This window comes from Talpa occidentalis, unplaced genomic scaffold (assembly GCF_014898055.3).
Source record: "Talpa occidentalis isolate TD23 unplaced genomic scaffold, MPIMG_talOcc4v2.1 talOcc4.11, whole genome shotgun sequence".
Lineage (NCBI taxonomy): Eukaryota > Metazoa > Chordata > Mammalia > Eulipotyphla > Talpidae > Talpa > Talpa occidentalis.
In genome coordinates, this window is record NW_023601104.1 from 76,262,428 (window position 1) to 76,280,137 (window position 17,710).

Genomic DNA, 17,710 nt, shown 5'->3' on the forward strand with positions numbered 1-17,710 from the left:
TATTAATAAAACACACAAGTGACTTTCAGATAGATTGTTTTTAAACTGGAGACACGATTTTGACATGAAACGCAGTCCAGTCTGCTGACCTCAAATGAGTAAAAGCGGAGCATGAGTTCAAGAGAATGGGAAGGAATTCCGCTGAAACTACAGACTCATCTTTCCATTCGTTGCATCATTCAGACGGAATAAGATTATAAATACCCGTGCAGCAGGGGAAAAAAAAATAAAGCAACTAGTTCATCTTTCCACTTCTGCTACCACGGTGAGGGATACTTTTCATAACAGGAATGCTGGGCTGCGTCTGTACAGCACCTTAAAGGATTCCAAGTCCTTTTTCTCCAGATCTGCTCCTCCTTTTCCACTCTTTTCCATTTCATAATACAGGGTCTCCAGCCACCTCGTTACTCATGCTGGATAACAGGTGTTAGTCTGCAAGCCTTTCTCTCCCTCCTGACCCTCCCCCACTCCAGCACGAATCCTATCCCTCCATCTCTCCCTCCACCGTCACAGCCCAAATCTTCACCCGATGAATCTACTGCAGTGGCCTCCTAACTATACGCACCACTCCAGCTCTCGTTCTTGTAACCAAGGCTAAGTGGTTCTATTGCTTCCAGACCCTACAGGACAAAAGAAAAAACTTCATCTAACTTTTTGAGGTTTGCTTTCACAGAAAGCAGGGCCTGAACCTTATTTACAAACAATAGCACCGGAGTCAGCGGAAGTGAGTAGATATTAGAGGCCATGTAAGACCTCCTTAAATTCCCAACACTTGTACTCAAGAGAAATTCCCTTTAGGACACAGCACACCCCGGTACACACTGCGATCAGGACGGCTTTCTTCCAAGGGTTCTGGGGCCCACATTCTCCAACAGTCCAGGCACAGGAAACAGCGCAGCAGATGCCTGGGGCACTGACCTCACTCAGAGGACAAAAGATTAGGAAGATAAAGAGAAGGGCGGTTGGGGGTGTTCCGCACCTACATTCAAAGGTGGGGGGGGAGAGAAAAGGAGAGGCAGGGAGAGAGGCAGAGGGTGGGGAGGTGGGAGGGGTGGGGGAGAGGAGGGGAGTGGAGAGCAGGTGGGGACGGGGGAGATAAGGGATGGGGAGGGAGCAGATAAGAGAGAAGAGAAAGGGGTTATGGGAGGGGAGGGGACCCGACACTAGCACTGAGCTTGGGTGGAGGCGAGGTGAAGGTAGACTCCCCTGAGTTGTACATTTAGGTAAGGTAAAGGGCTGACAGATCAATAAAGTTTGAGGAAAAATAATATAAAGCAAGGAAATGGCAGAGCCTGAACTCACATAGAGATGACACAAAACGTAAGGCTTTAACCACTTTGTTCTAGGACACGTGCTGCTTTGTTGTGGGAGGTGCTTGGCTCCCAAGCAGCATCCAGTCTTTCCCCAATGTGGGCACTCTAGGCCGCCCCCTGCGCCCCTCCCCCCCCCAGGCCAGTGATGAGGTAGAATGGCTCCGCACCAGGCTCAGTGGGGCTGGGGAGGGGGGGGTGTCTCCTGGTGGCTCGACACTATCTCCCACCCAAACTCTCTGCCCATCAGTCCAGTGGTTTTCTGCCCAAAGCCTGTGGTTTTCCAGGCCTGGTGCCACATGCTGGCACGTAAGGCGAAAAATAAGACAGCGGGTTTGCCTCCAAGGCACAATCTAGTTGGGGTGGACAGAGGCGCAGATAGGTACTTTCACTGTAATAAGTGCAGGTGAGGGCAGGAGGCTGAGCGAGCCCGAGGAGGGCCCTGCGCCAGCCTGGGGACTCGGGGAGGCGTGCTGAAGGAGGTGATCCCTGAAATGAGTCTTCAAGCATGAGTGAGCTGTAATCAAAAGGAAAAAAAAAAAAGTAGGAAAGGGCATCTGAGTCAAAGAGAACAGCCCAGGCAAAGACAGAGAAACGTGGGAGCGCTGCGGGGCGGGGGGATTACAAGGAACTTAGCCGGGGCAGGAGGGGCAGAATGTAAGGCTGGAGGCTTAGGGCGGACTCAATTCATGGCAAGGCTCAGCGCCAGGCTGAGAAGATGGGATTTTCTCCTAAGGGCAGTGAAAAGCCAATGACAGGATTTTCCACAAGAGAATGACATGGTGTGATTTGTATTTCAGAAAAACCATTTTGGCTAAAGGGTTTAGGTTGGTGCTAACAGGGACAAGGCTGGTGCGGAAAGAGCAGAAGAGCGGTGAGGATTTACTGGAAACAGAACAGATCCAGCTTAAAGGGTGGGCCTAGGGTAGATTCTGCGAGGATGACTCTCTGCCACCAGGTCACATTGCCCGCCCTCAGCTGAACCTGGGCCCTGCTCAGCCCACTGCCTCTCATCTCTTTCCTGGATTATTTTTCCTAAAGCTCCTGGGGCCATGTGAAAGGTGTCTGTGTCCTCAGCAGTGGCTCCTGACACCTTTTAATATCACTGGCAAATTTAATTAAAGTCACTGTTCCTCGGCTCTTCCAGATCATTAATAAAACAGTGCCACCAGGCCAGACTGAGCAAATTCTCCCTCCCGCTACGCCCTCCACTTTCTCCAATGGGAGCCCTGCTCCAGGCCTGTCACCAGCCTGGGTAGAGTCATTCTGTTCTGCTTCTATATCTGGGCCCCTGCACAGGCGTCAGAGCCAATTTACATTAAAGTTTTAGGTACAGCCAGGCTGCGCTGGATCCGACATGTCACTCGCGCCAAGAAGCACTGCATCTTCCTCTGTACTTCCTCTGTCTAGATGGCTGAGGGTTGGTGCAAAGTACTCACCATGGCAAATGCTCCCCCAGCCACACAGAAACCAAATACCCTGCACTTTCAAGAATAGAAAAGATAGAATTTCGGCACACTGGGTAGCTTTGTTGTCACAACTGGACGCTGGATACAGGAGGCAAACAGAAAGATGTTCTTCATGCATAATATGCATTATTATCTCTTTTTTTAAGGATTTATTTATTTATGCATACAAGAGCTGGGGTACAGGTCAGAGGTGCAATGGGTGAGAAAATTTACCAGAGACAGAATAGGGAACACAATGGGCAGATCCACTGAAATACACTGCTGAGGGGAGCAGCGGGTGAGACAGGAGAGGTCTATTGCGCCATGTGGGTCACCTCCCTGGCCGGGGATTGAACTCATGCTGCAGTGGCTGCGGATAGCTTCCTAGTGCTGAAACTTAATACCTGGTGCCTCCAGGGAGGCCTGTATTATTATCTCTTTGCTTCATTGGGAAAGAGGTACTATGACCATTCTAAAGACAGCAGATCAGAGTTCAGAGAGACTAAGCAGTTTGCCCAAGATCACAGAAATAGAAGAGTAAGCACCTGAATTCTGGTCTCTGACTGCAGGGTACATAGTGCTGAGCATTGTGCATGGGGTGTACCCTGGGCTTGGAGACCCCTTTGAGCAAGAGCCTGGGAAGGGGAGGGCAAATCTTTCTGGATATGGAGGCCTCACCACCAGTTTGGAGATGCCATAGACTCCCCGGCAGCCTGGACCAGTGGCAGAGCCCCGAATGTGAAGACAAGAGGCAAGACCTTCCTCCCCAGCCTCACTGAATGAGAATGACAGTCAGTGAAGCTCTCGGGGCATCAGCCTCCCCATACAGAAAATGCATACGGGGTGAGATGACTCCAGACTTCCTCTGAGTCAAAGAGGCTCTGACTGCAGGCAGGCTTGTCTCACAAGACAAACTGAAGGGACACACTGAAGTTGGGTTGACTCAGAACAGCGTGAGGGCCAGGCATGGGATGTATACTCCCAAGGAGAATGCTGAGGATCGAGCAAGTCAAGCAGGGGGGCAGGAAAGGGTCAAAGAGAAGTCAGGAGAGCCTACATTCTGAGCTTTCCAAAAACACCCTGGGTCCATTTCTTACTTTGAATGTCCAGTGTGGACCAAGAACGGTACTAGTGGTGGGAGTATGGTCATGAACAGCTACACCACGGCGCCAACGTCACAGAACGCAAGTAATAAAGACAAACGAGTAATTGTGGGAAGAACTGATCATGATGATGTCTCTCATTCCGCCCCGGGCTCTCAGGTTGGTCGCTGCACAGCTGTCTCCAACCCCACGGAGAGCGGCTGCAATGCAGCAGGACGTCACAATGCAGAGAACCACGCAGCACTACGTAGTGTAGCCTTTTCCTGTTCTTGCTTCTCTGACCTCATGCTATTGTCCTAACTTGCCTTCCCTGACGTCTTCAAACCTTTGTGACATCCAAACCATATGGCAACTTCATGAGACCCTGATGGCATTATTTCAGGCACCACCACGCAGGAAAAGAAAGTCCCCTGGACAGTCAGGGCACCAGTAGGTCTCATTCTCCTCATGCTTTAGACAAAACAGACTTAAAGAAATGACAGCACCAGGAATCACATCTACTCATTGAGTATCTACATCATGCTGACCCCACATGGGGCACTTTATACCTGCTGTTTCACATTCAGGATAAGGCAGCCAGTGCTGTCAGTTTTAGACATGAAGATACTTGGGCACAAAGGTCAATAATTCACCCAGGTCCACTAGCTAAGCAGGTGGTGGAGCTAGGCCAGGAAACTTGCTGTGTACTTTTCAAGCTCTGCTCTTTAACCTGAGAGCATGGAAGGGGTGGCAGGAGAGTTCAGTAGGAATCTAGAGCCCTTAGGTCAAGCGCCTGAGGCCCCAGAAAACACAATCTCCTCTGGGAAAGCTTCCCTGACAGTGCCCTCTTCCTCCGACTTCAAATGAGTCACTTACTCCCTTGTGATCCTCTAATACCTCCATCACCACTAAAACACTTGTCAGACTGACCCGTGCTTAATTGTTCACATGTCCATCTTCTACCTCTTAAATTCCCTGAGCAATATCCACTCAATATGAGGAAAATTCGCTTATTTTATTTATTCAGTTACTTGCTTTTTAGAAGAGTGAGTGGACCCACTCAGTGAAACTCTATTGATAGGGCTTTGAGGTCAGACCTTAACGCTGATATGCTCTCAGCATAAAGTGCTAGAATTCAAAGATATTTAAAGTTTACCAGACTCTGTGGAAACCGGAGACCTTTGCCCTCTGCAGGGCAGACCTGGGGAACCACAAACAATGAGAGTGGGCTGGAGAACTAGGAAGAGGGAGGGCTGTGCCCAGCTTCACTTCAATCCTGCTTCTGCCACTGCTGGACCTATGTCATTCCTGTCCTCTCCCAGGGTGGAGGCAGCAATGGAAATAGGACCCCATGCTGGGGAGGGCTATGCATTTGAATAATTCTGGTGCTGCAAAAAATACAGACATCTGAATCCTACTCCAGACCTAAGTTTTGGACTCTTTGGGAGTAGAGCCTAGTTTTTTAAAAGTTCTTTAGTTGGTTTTGTGATATAGCCAAGAGAGAACCCTGGGGGAAAAGACAGGGAACATAGCTGACCTGTGACATCTGCATTTCAGGGATTCTAAGCACTAGGGACCTTCTTCAGAGCAGGAGAAGGACTGTCCGTGTATTATAAGTGAACCCACAAATGGGTACCACAAAGCCCTTCTATGCGTTGGACAAATATTCCATCTCACTGGATTCTAACTTAGTTTCCTACCTCACCAAGGACAGTCAGCATCAGTTCCCTACCCACATAAATAGATTCTCCCTTTGTCTTTCCATAAGTCTTTGTCTACTTGGTTTACACTTATACCAAGGAAATCTAAAAGATCCAGAGTTGCCTTATCTTTGTAGGAAAAGGGTGTTACTCAATTCATTTTCAGCAAGATGTGTTTCTAGTTATTTTCCCACTCAGTGATGACAGTATAGGTCAACTTGTCCATATACAGGATTCCTCATGGTATCTTCATTTGTTCATTCATTCATCCATTCATTCATTCATTCATTCACACATTTGTATGAAACCCAGTCTATGTGTCACGGGTTGTCTTTAACTGAGATGGTTACTCTTAATTTATACCCAACTTGTTTTTCATTGTATACTCAAAAACATTAAAAGTTCCTGGAGGCCAGGAATTTTTTATCTGTTTGAGATATATCTGTATCCCCAGCACTTACATCAATGTCTGGCATGTAGTAGATGTTCTGTATATATCTAATGAATGAATAGATACATTGAATAAATGTGCAAAAATAGAAGGCATACTAGCCAGTGACTTCTCCCACTCTTGGCAGTGTTCAAGTGGAGCATCCCATCTGTCTGGGATGCTGTGAAGAAGGGTTTTCCAAGTTGAGTAATATGAATAAAATATAATCCCCCCTCGAGGAGCACACACTTCATTGGAAGACAATAACAGAACGTCAAATAATCACAACAAAGCAAATACCAGATTTGGGAGCAAGCCAATGTGCCAAGAGAACACAGAGGAAGAAAGGCCTGATATTGCCCAACTCATCAGGGCCAGCCTCATGAGTCAGGCAACTTTAGATCTAGGACTCAAAGAATGAACAGAAGTTCCACCCATTCCACTCTCATTGTTTGTGGTTCCCCAGGTCTGCCCTGCAGAGGGCAAAGGTCTCCGGTTTCCACAGAGTCTGGTAAACTTTAAATATCTTTGAATTTTAGGACTTTATGCAGAGAGCATATCAGCGGTCAGGTCTGACCTCATAGCCCTATCAATACTGGTGGGAACCAGTTCACCTCAAACAAAGGTAAGAGAAAACCCACGCTAAAGAGCCATGACAGCCGGAACGAGCAGTGTCTGTTGGAAAAGGGTGAGCAGTGTGGCTAAAGGCCAGGGCACTGCAGTGAGGAGTAGTTCATCAAAGGCCTTAATCAGCCAGCTAAGGAGCGGGTGAGTTATCTTGCCACAACAGGAACCGCTAAAAGTTTTTTAATCATAGGAGAGTCAAAATCAGTATCTTTCCTGTGGCTATGAAACCTAGAGTGAGGAACATGTGGGAACTGGATAAGTAAACAGAAGCAGGGCGAGAAGAGGCAGGATGACGAGTTGAGAGACTCAGACATTTGAATGAGACGTGAGCAGAGGCAGCGAGAGCAGGCCTGCCGAGGGAGACGTGAGCTTGACACTCTTTCAAAGATGAGTCAACACACAGTGGACACCAACTGCAAGCAGAAAGAGGAATGAAGAGCCACAGCAAAGACCAAACCACCCAGGCACCTTCTTCATCACACTTGCCCTGCCAAGTTACTGCTGATTCTGGGACTCTGGGTCCCAAGAAATGGAAGTTGAAGGAATCAATATAAGACCATCAAACTTATTTATTTGTTTTGCCTTAGGACATACTGTAATTGGGAGACAAATGAGGCCAGAGAGAGTTCTGTGCTCTCCAGAAAGAGAGCAGGAAGGCCCTGGAATATAACCAAGGCACCAGAGTACTCCTCAGCCTAATCAATAACTATTTGTTGATTCAATTGTCCGGTCTGGAGGTGCAGTGATGAAGCAGTTCTGCTCCCTGCCTTGGAGAAGAGAGAAGAAAAGTACATGAGATGGGAGTTGACATGTGAGCAAAGGTTTTGGGAATTACAGACACCGAGAGCATCCTAGAGGTGGCAGAACTGGACTCCTGTGTCTATTTCACATTCAAAGGCAGTTTCATGTAGAAGAAAATGTCATATAGAAGAAAATGTCATGTAGAAGAAAATGAACTCATAGAATGCAGTGCCTCCTACACAGGAGTGCTAGTTAGAAAATAGATTCTTTTCCAAAGATCCAAAATATTGAGATGAACTCAAATCCTAGAGGGGTCTGGGAGAGACTGACTTTGCTCAGTGATTCATGAGAAAAGTTTTTGTTGAACACTTAGTAGGTGCCCATCCCAGTTGAAGATCATTTCTCCCTGGATGTGTCTTCAACTTTACTGAGCACCAAATATGTGTCACATCTGTACCAGCTACATGGGGGTCAGTACCACCTCTCTCCCCTTGACTACTGCAACAGCTGCCAATGTTGCCTCAACTCTTACCGTCTATTCCACGAAACAGCCAAAGTATCTTCCTAAAATGTAAATCAGACATTTCACGCCATTCTTTGTAACCTTCTCTTCCTGCCAAAACTCCTGCCCCTACTGACTTCTAATCTACTGCCTTTAACCCCCATCCTCTGCTGTGCTGCCTCTACCCTCCGCTCAGCTAAAGTGGGCTGAGGAAGTTCCTAGAATACGCCCAGCTCACACCTGTCCTAAGTCCTCAGCATATGCTGTTCCCTCTGCTTAGGACACCCTAACCCTAAAGATCCTAATAGATCCCTTTTTTATCTCTTTCAGGCCTCAGGCATGTCTTATCTAAAGGTTGTCTTTTCCTACTCTTACCCCAGCACCTACTGGCACATCACTTTGCGTTTTCATTGTAAGACGTATCATTTGCTGAAATCATCATTGCTTTGGTTTGTTCACTGGTTTATCAGAGACTTTAAACTCCATGGGAGCAGGAAACTTGTGCTTTTTGCTCGCCATGGTATTCTCTGGACTTTGACTGGAGCCCGGCATAGTGAGTGCTCAGTGTTTGTTGACTGAATCGATGATAACCCTGCAGGGTTAAGTGGTTTTGGAAAGGCGCACCTGTGAGGGGAGATGTCAAACTTCCTGGGAAGCCTTGGGGTAAAAAGGTGAATGGGGAAAGGCAATGACCTCAGAGGACAGGCACTTGTGTTCATTTGAAAGAGCCAAGAAGATGCCACAGGGGTTAGCAGTTGCAAGGCTGTTTCTAAACATCATTCCTTCTCCACCACACCCTTACTTTCCCTGCACAGCGTGTGGCATAATGATAACCAACATTCAGAGTGCATTATTCAGTCAATAAACATTACGTTATACTATGTGCTAATAGTACACTACCGTCATCTTACTTCACCCTTCTATTTTTTTAAAAGATTTATTTATTTATGCATACAAGAACTGGGGTACAGGCCAGAGGTATGGGAGGTGAGAGGATCCACCAGAGACAGAATGGGGTACAGAACAGGCGGATCTACTGAAATACACTGCCGAGGGGAGCAGCGGGCGAGTCACGAGAGGTCTGCTGTGCCATGTGGGTAGCTCTCTGGCCGGCCAGGGATAGAATTCATGCTGCAGAGACTGCAGACAGCTTCACAGCTCCGTGCTTACCCCCATGCACCACCAGGGAGGCCCTCACTTCACCCTTCTTGTGAGGATGTTAAGACAGATGAAACAGTGGCACTACTGATTGCCAAGAGTTTCCATGCCTATAGAGAATGGAGCCAGAACCAGGCCTTGGTCCTCCACTACCAGAGGCTCCCTCCCACCGGGATCAAAGGAATGGCATGTCCAAGAGTAAAACATCCCCTGCTGGCGAAAGGAAACAGGGCTGGATCCAGGGGGTTCAGAAACCCAGCATAGGCTGCTGGGGGCATTATTGCTGCCCCCCTCTGGTCTCCAGAGGGCATCACATGGGTGCTATCTTTTGGGGACACCCATGAAGGGCTAACATCAGTCTTCCCTGTGCCTATCCATCCAGGGGAAACTGGTGATTGGCTACTTTTATGTGTCCTTTCCTCCCCACGCTCTCCGTTCTCCCTGGGAGCCTGACTTCCCCATCCCCCACCATCCTCTGTGTCCCCCTGTCCCTTTCTCTCCCCTCCTTGAACTTCCAAGCCCTCGGGATGTTTATGGATGGCCAGTGGTTTTGTTTTTTTTTTTTACATTTATATATATTTTACATCATTGTTCATTTTTAAACAATGTTTGCTTTTTTGTCCACTGGTTTTTGAAAGTGTTTTATGTTATGTTTTATGCCTGATTTATTTTTAATGCCATTGGATTTCCCTTAATTCTTAAATTTTGAAATAGGAAATGAAATCATACCATTGCCTAAATGAAGAACAAATGACTCTGGCAAACAGTCAGAGTCATGTCTGTGAGATGTGGCTTGGGATTGGCTTTACCATCACCTCTGGGAGTGCTGGGGCCTTCTTTCACAGGAGGGCCTTGGGGGTCTCCCAGGATCCCTGGATGTAGCTGTGGTTTCTGCTGCTGTGCACTCTCTCAGCTCCTCTCAAGTTCCCCTCTAAGCTGACTCCCGATGAATTCCTTCTGAGAGACTGGAAGATGCAGGCCCAGAATGATTCTTCCAGTCCACAGGTATAGTTGGGGTGGGCAGAACCTCTGGAAAGCCACCAAGTTCAACAGAGTCTACATGACTCTAAATACATCCTTCCCGATGGAAAAGGAAGGCAGAAGTTCAGGAGTTGACACAGGACTGGTTGGAGCACTCAGTGACCCAGAGTACTGCTAGCCATTCTGGGATGCTCTGGAGGGTTGCACAGGAGTGCCAACCTAGGCCATCAGAGTGCAACCTGCTCAGGATGTCTTGTGCCCAGACACCCACCCAGAGAGTTGGTTGGCTGGTCATATTGATCTCTAGAGAGTCAATGTGAAAAGAGACACAAGGGGGCTTCCAATTGCAGCTGGGAGATTCTGAAATGAAAGATACTGTCAACACTAAAAGACGTATCAGAGGAGGCACTATATAAACTCACAAAATACAGACTGTCAGGTCAGGGAGGTAGCTTGAAAGCCAACACATCCAACATAACCTTTTCTGATGGATAAGGAATGTGAGGCCCAGACAGCAGAAGTGGGTCTTGCCAGTGGTTGTCAGAAGTGATAAGTACTAAAACATAACCTTCAGACCAGCAGCTCGATGTTTCTTGGTTACAACACAGGCCCATTCCTGGTTTAAATGTTGACTCCACCACTAGTCTCTTTTATGATAAATGGCATAAATGTCTTTTCTTGACTCTGTTTTACCTGCTTCACTTATTCACTCCTTCAATTTTCATTGAACCCACTGTTTCAGGCATCATGCAACAGGGAGTCGGTGAGAGTAAAAAGCACTTGGTCCGGAAGGAGAGGTAAGCCACATGCAAAAACTTAAAAAACAAACAGCATTTCAGTAAGTAGAAGGGCCTCCTGGAAACAGTTGTTGTCTTATCAAAATTCAAAGAAAGGGACTGCTTTTCCATGATGCCTTCCTATCTGGAAGAGGCCTTTGAATTGGACATTAAAGAGCAGGCAGGTTCTTGGTGAAAGGGGAACCATGGACAAAGGCACACAAGAGGAAAGGACAAGTTTATCAAGATGCCCATGGGGAACTGCAAGCAATGAGACTAGCCACGGTGGGCAGGCCAGGCCACAGAAGGCCTTGACCGTAAGGAGTAGGACAGCTGTGAAAAATGAGGCCCTTCAATGACTTTTTGTGCAGAAAAATGACAAAGCAAGAAAGATGTTTATAACACTATTTTAAATAAACTGAAGGGGGCCTCCCTGGTGGCGCAGGTGGTTGAGAGCAGCACTGTGAAGCTGTCCGCAGCCTTTGCCGTGCCGGTTCTATCCCGGCTGGCCCTATCCCAGCTGGCCGGTGAGGGTCCCACATGGCGTGGCAGACCTCTCCTGTCTCACCCGCTGCTCCCCTCAGCAGTGTGTTTCATCAGTCTGCCTGTTCTGTTCCCCACTCTGTCTCTGGTGAATCCTCTCACCCTCCCACTCATGTGGCCTATACCCCAGTTCTTGTATAAAAATAAATAAATCTTTTTAAAAAAATAAAAATAATAAAATAAATGAACTGAAGGAAGGAGGTGGCTGAAATCAGGAAGATGTTAGAAAATGGGTTTTATAATATAATAATAGTAACTACCAATTATGGTAGGAATTGAACAAGAAAAATCAATGTAAAGTGCTTTGCAGCAAAGTAGCTGACAGGTAGTAAACACATAAATGTTGGCTGCTATATTAATAATAATAATGATAATAATACTACATAGTAGAACAATGTATAATATATAATTAGGTATAATTCTAATAATTACTATGATCATTACTACGACGTAAGAGGTTATCGAATTTGTACTGAGGCAGTGGTTGTCGGGATAGAGAGGAGACATTAGCAGTACTTAGGGACTAAAGGACAGGAGTCAAAGGTAAACTTGGGGATTTTGAACCAGAGCAACTGGAAGTTGGCTGGTCCCATCAACTGAAAGCAAAGAGGAAAAGCTCTGAATGTCAAAGATGATGTCAGTTGAGTGAAATTCAGTTTGAGAAGCTGATGGGACATCCTGATAAAGATATGAGGAAAGTAGCTGCAAATGAGACACTTGGATTTGGAGAGACAGGCATACACATACCCACACCAGAGCAACTGCGCCAACCACTGAGGGAGACTGCCAAGGTATGAGAGAGAAAGTGGAGGGAGGAGAGAATCTTCGAAAAGAAGTAGAAGAGAATTCTTGAGGCCTGGAAGGTTCAGTGTTATAGAAACCAAGAGGGAAAGTTTTAAGGAGTCGATCTTATCTAAAGGGGGTGAGAGAGAGAGAACACGAGAGGCGACAGATATTAGGTGTAAGTTACTATATTTGGGGAAAGGAGAAGTTGTTGCTGGATGGTAGTTGAACAGAAAGGAAACATTGGAAATTGGGGAAGTAAGCACGAAATGAGTGAGTGAGTGATGAGGAAATAGAGACAGGTGGTTATTCTAAAATTTAAAGAGTTGGTTGAAAGCTGGAGGGGAAGACACAGGAAGGGGGGATGAATTAGACAGGTGATAGACTTTTTAGGATAGAGTTTGTAGAGAACGTGTACAATCAAAGGGAGAGGATTGTGTGATGAGACGAAAGAGTCAGGGGCAAGTTGAAGAGGGGAGAGCTGGGGGCTTCTGGGCGCTGTAGGGGGGCAGGGGAGGAGACCTTTTTTACTCTGAGAGGACAGGCAAGAAGAAGAAAGTGGGGAGTTAGGAGTACAAAAGGAGAATGCTGACCAAGCTCCCAGTTTGGCTTCATTCTTTAAGTTTAAGATGAACCTATCAGTGCATGACTTTAACGTCCTTTTCTCTCAAGGGATTTGGAAATCACCAGATGGAAGCCAGGTCAGGATGCCAGTTTCCAGCCTCACTTCCGGATCAGTCCCCACGTGACCCAGTGTTCCTGCATACAAGGGGGGGGGCGGGGAGGGGCACCACTTTTCATCCCAAGCTGGAGGCAGTCAGTGCTACCTGGCCCATTCCAAATAATATCCCAGATGAAACAAAGTTGCTCTCTTAGTTGATGTGATTCTGCATAGGATATCCAAATGTCCTTCACTCTGGAATTAGCCTTTATTCAGTATCCAGATTATAAAAATACACATACAGACACATGTGGCCTTTCTCATCTAGATCTCTTTCTCCACAGTCTCTATGGATCTCAATATTTCTTACCCTTCCAGGTTCCTTATTGGGATTTCCAGGCCCCCAGAGATCACAAATATTTCGGGGCTGACCTTGCTCTGCAGTTCTGTGAGGCAGGAAATGTGTCCTACATCTACTGGAGCTACTTTTCCTGCCCCATAACTTGCCCTACCCAGTACTGGGTTTAGGGTGCCTTTTCAAAAAACAAAGGGACAATGAAATATAAACCAATCTCATTAAAGAAAATAGTGGAGTGTCTTCCTGTAAGGCCAGCTCTGGCTCGTATGCTGAAACAGAGAAAGGACCCCGCTAGTCCTCCCTCACTGGCTGCCGGGACCACATATCCAAGTTTCTGCAGCAACCTGCTCCCTCCCTCCCTCCTTCTCTATCCCTACATTCCAGTTGCAGCAGACTCTCTAAAACACAAATCTGATCATGCACTTCAATATTTAAACCCTACCTAAATCTCCACTAGAAATTCAGTAGAAATCTTTAGCATGGAGTTCAAGTCTTTCAAGGTTGGACCTCTAGAGCTACTCCAAACTCATTTCCCAGAGTTTTACCCTGGTCTGCAGTCATTTGGAAGTGCTCTAGGCACTGATCCCTTCGCTCATTACACTTTCTACCCAAGCCTCCACTGTCCTGCTTTCACCAAAGTCAACTTCGACCCATCCTTTCTTCCTGCGACCAGTTATCCCTAGAAGTCCCATAGCTCCATGAGCTTCCACTGCACCTGAGACCCCAATGAAAAGAATCACTTTATATAGCAACTGCCCATTCTGTAGCTGGTTATCCCTGCTGGGATGAAGGTATGTTTATGAGAAAAGAGACCCCCAAATATTTGGTGAGGTTCAGAAATACGTTTAACTCCAAATTGAAAAAAAAAAAATGCTTTTTCTTTTGGAGTCCAATGTATTTCTGAGCCTCTGCAAATATTTGCCCATCTAGGCAAAGCAACCAGACTTGAGTGAAAAGGGTTATCTCATCTTTTTATCTGACCTTGGAAGCTTGAAGATAAGGCAAAATGCGATTCACAGTCTCCCAAGTCTCCAGATTGTGGGCAATGACTGGACCCTCAGGCCAGGGGACAATGGCTACTCATGAACAACACCAGCGACTATGCCCAGAAGCTGTTCTAGGAAAGGCCCTGGACAGGCACAGGCACAGCTGGGATAGGCCACGCCACATCTGATTTAGGTCCCACTCTTTCAGGAAGGAGCCCAGAGGAAGTGAATATTTTTTTTTTACAGAGTCAGTTTGATAACCTTATTCTCCCTTCTCTGGAGGGTATGGAGAACCATGTAAGAGATGCCAAAGTGGAGATCAGAGGAGCGGGGAGAGATGTAACTTGTCCCCCTAAGTCCCTCCAACCAGCCGACATTTACTGCTTCTTCTGTGCCAGGCTCAGTGCAGACTCGGGTTCAACGTGAATAAAAACCAGCTAACTTTCCTCCCTTGGTGCATCTTACTGCTTAGAGGTGTGACTGTCACGCAAAAATAAGTTTAATGTGCATCTTTAAGTTACTTCACAATGTAATATTAGGTCCTGGTTATGGGTGTATAAAGCAAGGGGATCTAATCTAGTCAGGGAAGATGTGGAAGGCTTCCTTGAGGAAGCAACCAGGGAACTAAGCTAAAGGGCAAATAGGAATACCTTAGACAGAATGGGGTTGGAGTTCAGGGGTACTAGAAGAACAAAAAAGCATTCCAGGCAGAGCAAACGGCAAGAACAGCCTTCCTATCTTCTTTAAGAAGTGACTTCTACCAAGTTCAAGTTCAGTTCTGTGGTTCCATCTGCTTCTTCTCAACCCCAAATCTGTATTTCACTTAACGAAAAAGGAGACTGAAGAGATTTCGTGTGATGGGAATTGTAGCCTGCTCTGAGGGGCTGCCGTGATCAGCCCACACGGTCACCCCATGCTCTGACCATAACTGTCCTCGTTTGGAGCGCTGCAAGCCTCTGAGGAGCAGGTTCCTCTCAAAGAGGCCGGTAAAAAGACCTACCGGCGGGAGGCCAAGCGCCCACACACAGTGAACTGGGGCCCCTGTCTCAGGAAGAGCATGGCGCAGCAGCTATATCTGAAAATCGAGGTAAACAAGAGCTCAGCTCAAGTGGATGGGGCACAACAGCTGTGAGGATTTATCACACGCGGCTGCCACACCAGGTTGCCAGAGGCCCGAGGCTTCCCTTTGGGTGCACCAGAAGGCTGCATGCGTTCCTGTCACGTCCCCACAACCTCCACCCAACACACACACACACACACACACACACACACACATACACACACACACCCCCTCTGGGTGTTTCCTGACCACCCAGGAGTTCCGCGATTTGCGGCCCCCAGCTGCCCCCATTTTAACCCTTCATCCCAGCTGCCCCCATTTTAACCCTTCATCCCAGCTGCCCCGGATTTTAACCCTTCATCCCAGCTGCCCCCGATTTGAATCCTTCAGTCCTGAAATCAGGGTTTGTTTTTGAATCGCGGGGGGAGGGGGGGAGACTAGCGAGGTGGTAAATTTATGGCACTGCATTAAAGGCGTTCTATTTAGCACCCCCCACACACCCCACCATCTCCACGGGCAAAGATAAAACACAGTGAATAAACACGAAAAACTGCTTTTTCTACCCCGGCAAATCGCTTCCTTCCTCTGCCCTCGAGGCTCGGGTCTCCGGGGCAAGGCAGGCAGGGGCCCCAGCAGCAGCGCGGGCCTCCCAGCGAGGGCCGGTGGCGGTGCGCGCGCGACGGCGGGGCTGGGCCGGGGCACGGAGTTCCACACTTCGCCGGCGTGCACCTGGCCCCGGACCGAGACCACCTAGACCCCCGCGGCCTGCGGAGCCAGGACCCGAGAAACCCTTCTCCCCGCCCCCTTGGCAGCCGCGGGCCGGTGCGCTGGGGCTGCGGTGCCCGACCCGCGGCGGCGAGTCCAGAGGTTGGGGTGCGCGCGCGCGTATGTGCACGCGGGCGCGCGCTGAATGGCAACGCGCTCCCCTCCTAGCCCCCCGGCCCCTCACAGCCCCGGCAGCACAGCGCGCCCCGCACAGCCTGCACACATGCACACATGCACCCAGCACGCCACACGGCTGTCAGCCTCCCCGACGCACACCCGCCGCTACCCCGGCACAAGCACCGCCCGACTCCACACAGCCCAGCACCTCTCTCTGCGCCCCCCTGCGGCAACCCCCCCCCACGTAGACACCGCCGGAGCACCCCCACCCCCACCCCAGCACCGCATACACAACGTCCACTTTCAGGGACACCCTCCCCCCAACACACACTTCTCCGGGCGCTGAATCCGCAGGGCGGCAGATGAATGATCTTCAGAAATAACTTAATTAACACCATAATTCACAACCAAGGTTTCTCTTGGGGACCCCCCAAGTCCCTCCCCCCTACCTCCAGCCGCTGTCTCCTCGGCTCAGCCGCTCGCTGCGGGGGAAGGGCAGGAGGCTCACCCCATTACTCACCGTTTCCTTTCGGTCTCCCGAGCGGTGCGGGAAAGTGAGGGGCGAGGAGGGTGCGCTGCGCCCCCGCCGCGGGGCTCCTCACCGGCCGCCGCGGCTCATGGCCCCGCGGGCTGCCGACTGGCCGCGGCCGGGGCATGCCAGCCCGGCGCCCGCCCTCGGGGCTCGCGGCTCTCAGGGAGCCGCGGGGCAGCGCATCTGGGGCGCGGGGGCTGGGGCAAGCGGGGGGCCGGGGAGGGGTCCCTCCGCGCCGCTGGAAGGAGCAGGGAAACCCCTCCCCCAAGACCCCCGGAACACCCGACCCAGAACGCGGGCTCCGCACTCCGCCGGGGAGAGGCCCGGAGTCCCGGCCGCCGCCGGCGAGGGGATCCCGGCCGGGAGGGGCGGGCAGCCGAGCGGCCCGGCGCGCCCGGGAGGCTCCGAGGGGCCCGGCCTGGCAGCCGCGTCGCGCGGGCTTTCCCGGTCTGGGGCGCGCGGCTCCCCGCCTCGCGCCGTCACCGCGGGGGACGTCTCGGCCTCGCCGCGCGCGGAGGGGACGCGCGGAGGGGCTGGTTTCTGGGCGAGCGGAGAGCTTTGCCCATTAAGCTGCCGCAAGAAGCCAAATCAAAAAACCAATCTCCAAGCCTCCAGCCCCAGCGTCACCCTATCAGGTGGGAGCGAGCGCGCGGCGCGGAATGACAAGCCGCGCTTATTTATCCTCGCGCGCCGCAGGGGGATTTTCAGATCGCCGCCCGGCCAGCAGCGGGGAAGCCGGGCTTGCGTTTCGCGTCCAGAGAGCCCCCGAGGTCGGAGCGTGGACGGACCCCCTAGCCACAGGCCACCCGATGGCTGGAGCCCGGCGCCCGGCGCCTCTCCGCCCGCGGCAGATCCGAGTCCGCGCCGCGTCCTGACCTGGATTCCGTGGAGTCCGAAGTCCCGGGCAGCCGGCGGGCGGGCGGGAGGACGCGCAGCCACGGCTTTCCCCTCGTCCTCGGGAGACGCTGCCTGCGATTCTGAAATTAAGTCTCCACCAAGCACATCTGTGGTTTTTAAATATAGCAGGGGACTATTACCCAGGCAGGGTCCACCCAGGCCTAGGGGAGGAGTTGAGGGGGATGGAGGTTGGCAGTGAAAAGAAAACTCCTTTTATCCCCCTTTTTTCGTCTCTTCTCGGTGCAGGACTCAG

The 17,710-nt window shown here is 49.9% G+C and overlaps 1 protein-coding gene across 5 annotated transcripts in view; it reads right to left on the bottom strand.

Annotated features, from left to right (window-relative positions):
• Positions 1–17,710, bottom strand: part of SLC8A3 (solute carrier family 8 member A3) — a 153,139-nt gene that overhangs the window by 107,583 nt on the left and 27,846 nt on the right. The window contains exon 1 of one of the 5 annotated variants that reach the window (XM_037503596.2): positions 17,437–17,456. The exons of 3 other annotated variants lie outside the window; for them this stretch is intronic. The gene's annotated coding sequence lies outside the window, so the exon portion shown is untranslated. Of the gene's footprint in view, positions 1–16,548; positions 16,584–17,436; positions 17,457–17,710 lie in introns of those variants that run through there. One more of the 5 variants, XM_037503595.2, reaches the window with a different exon arrangement.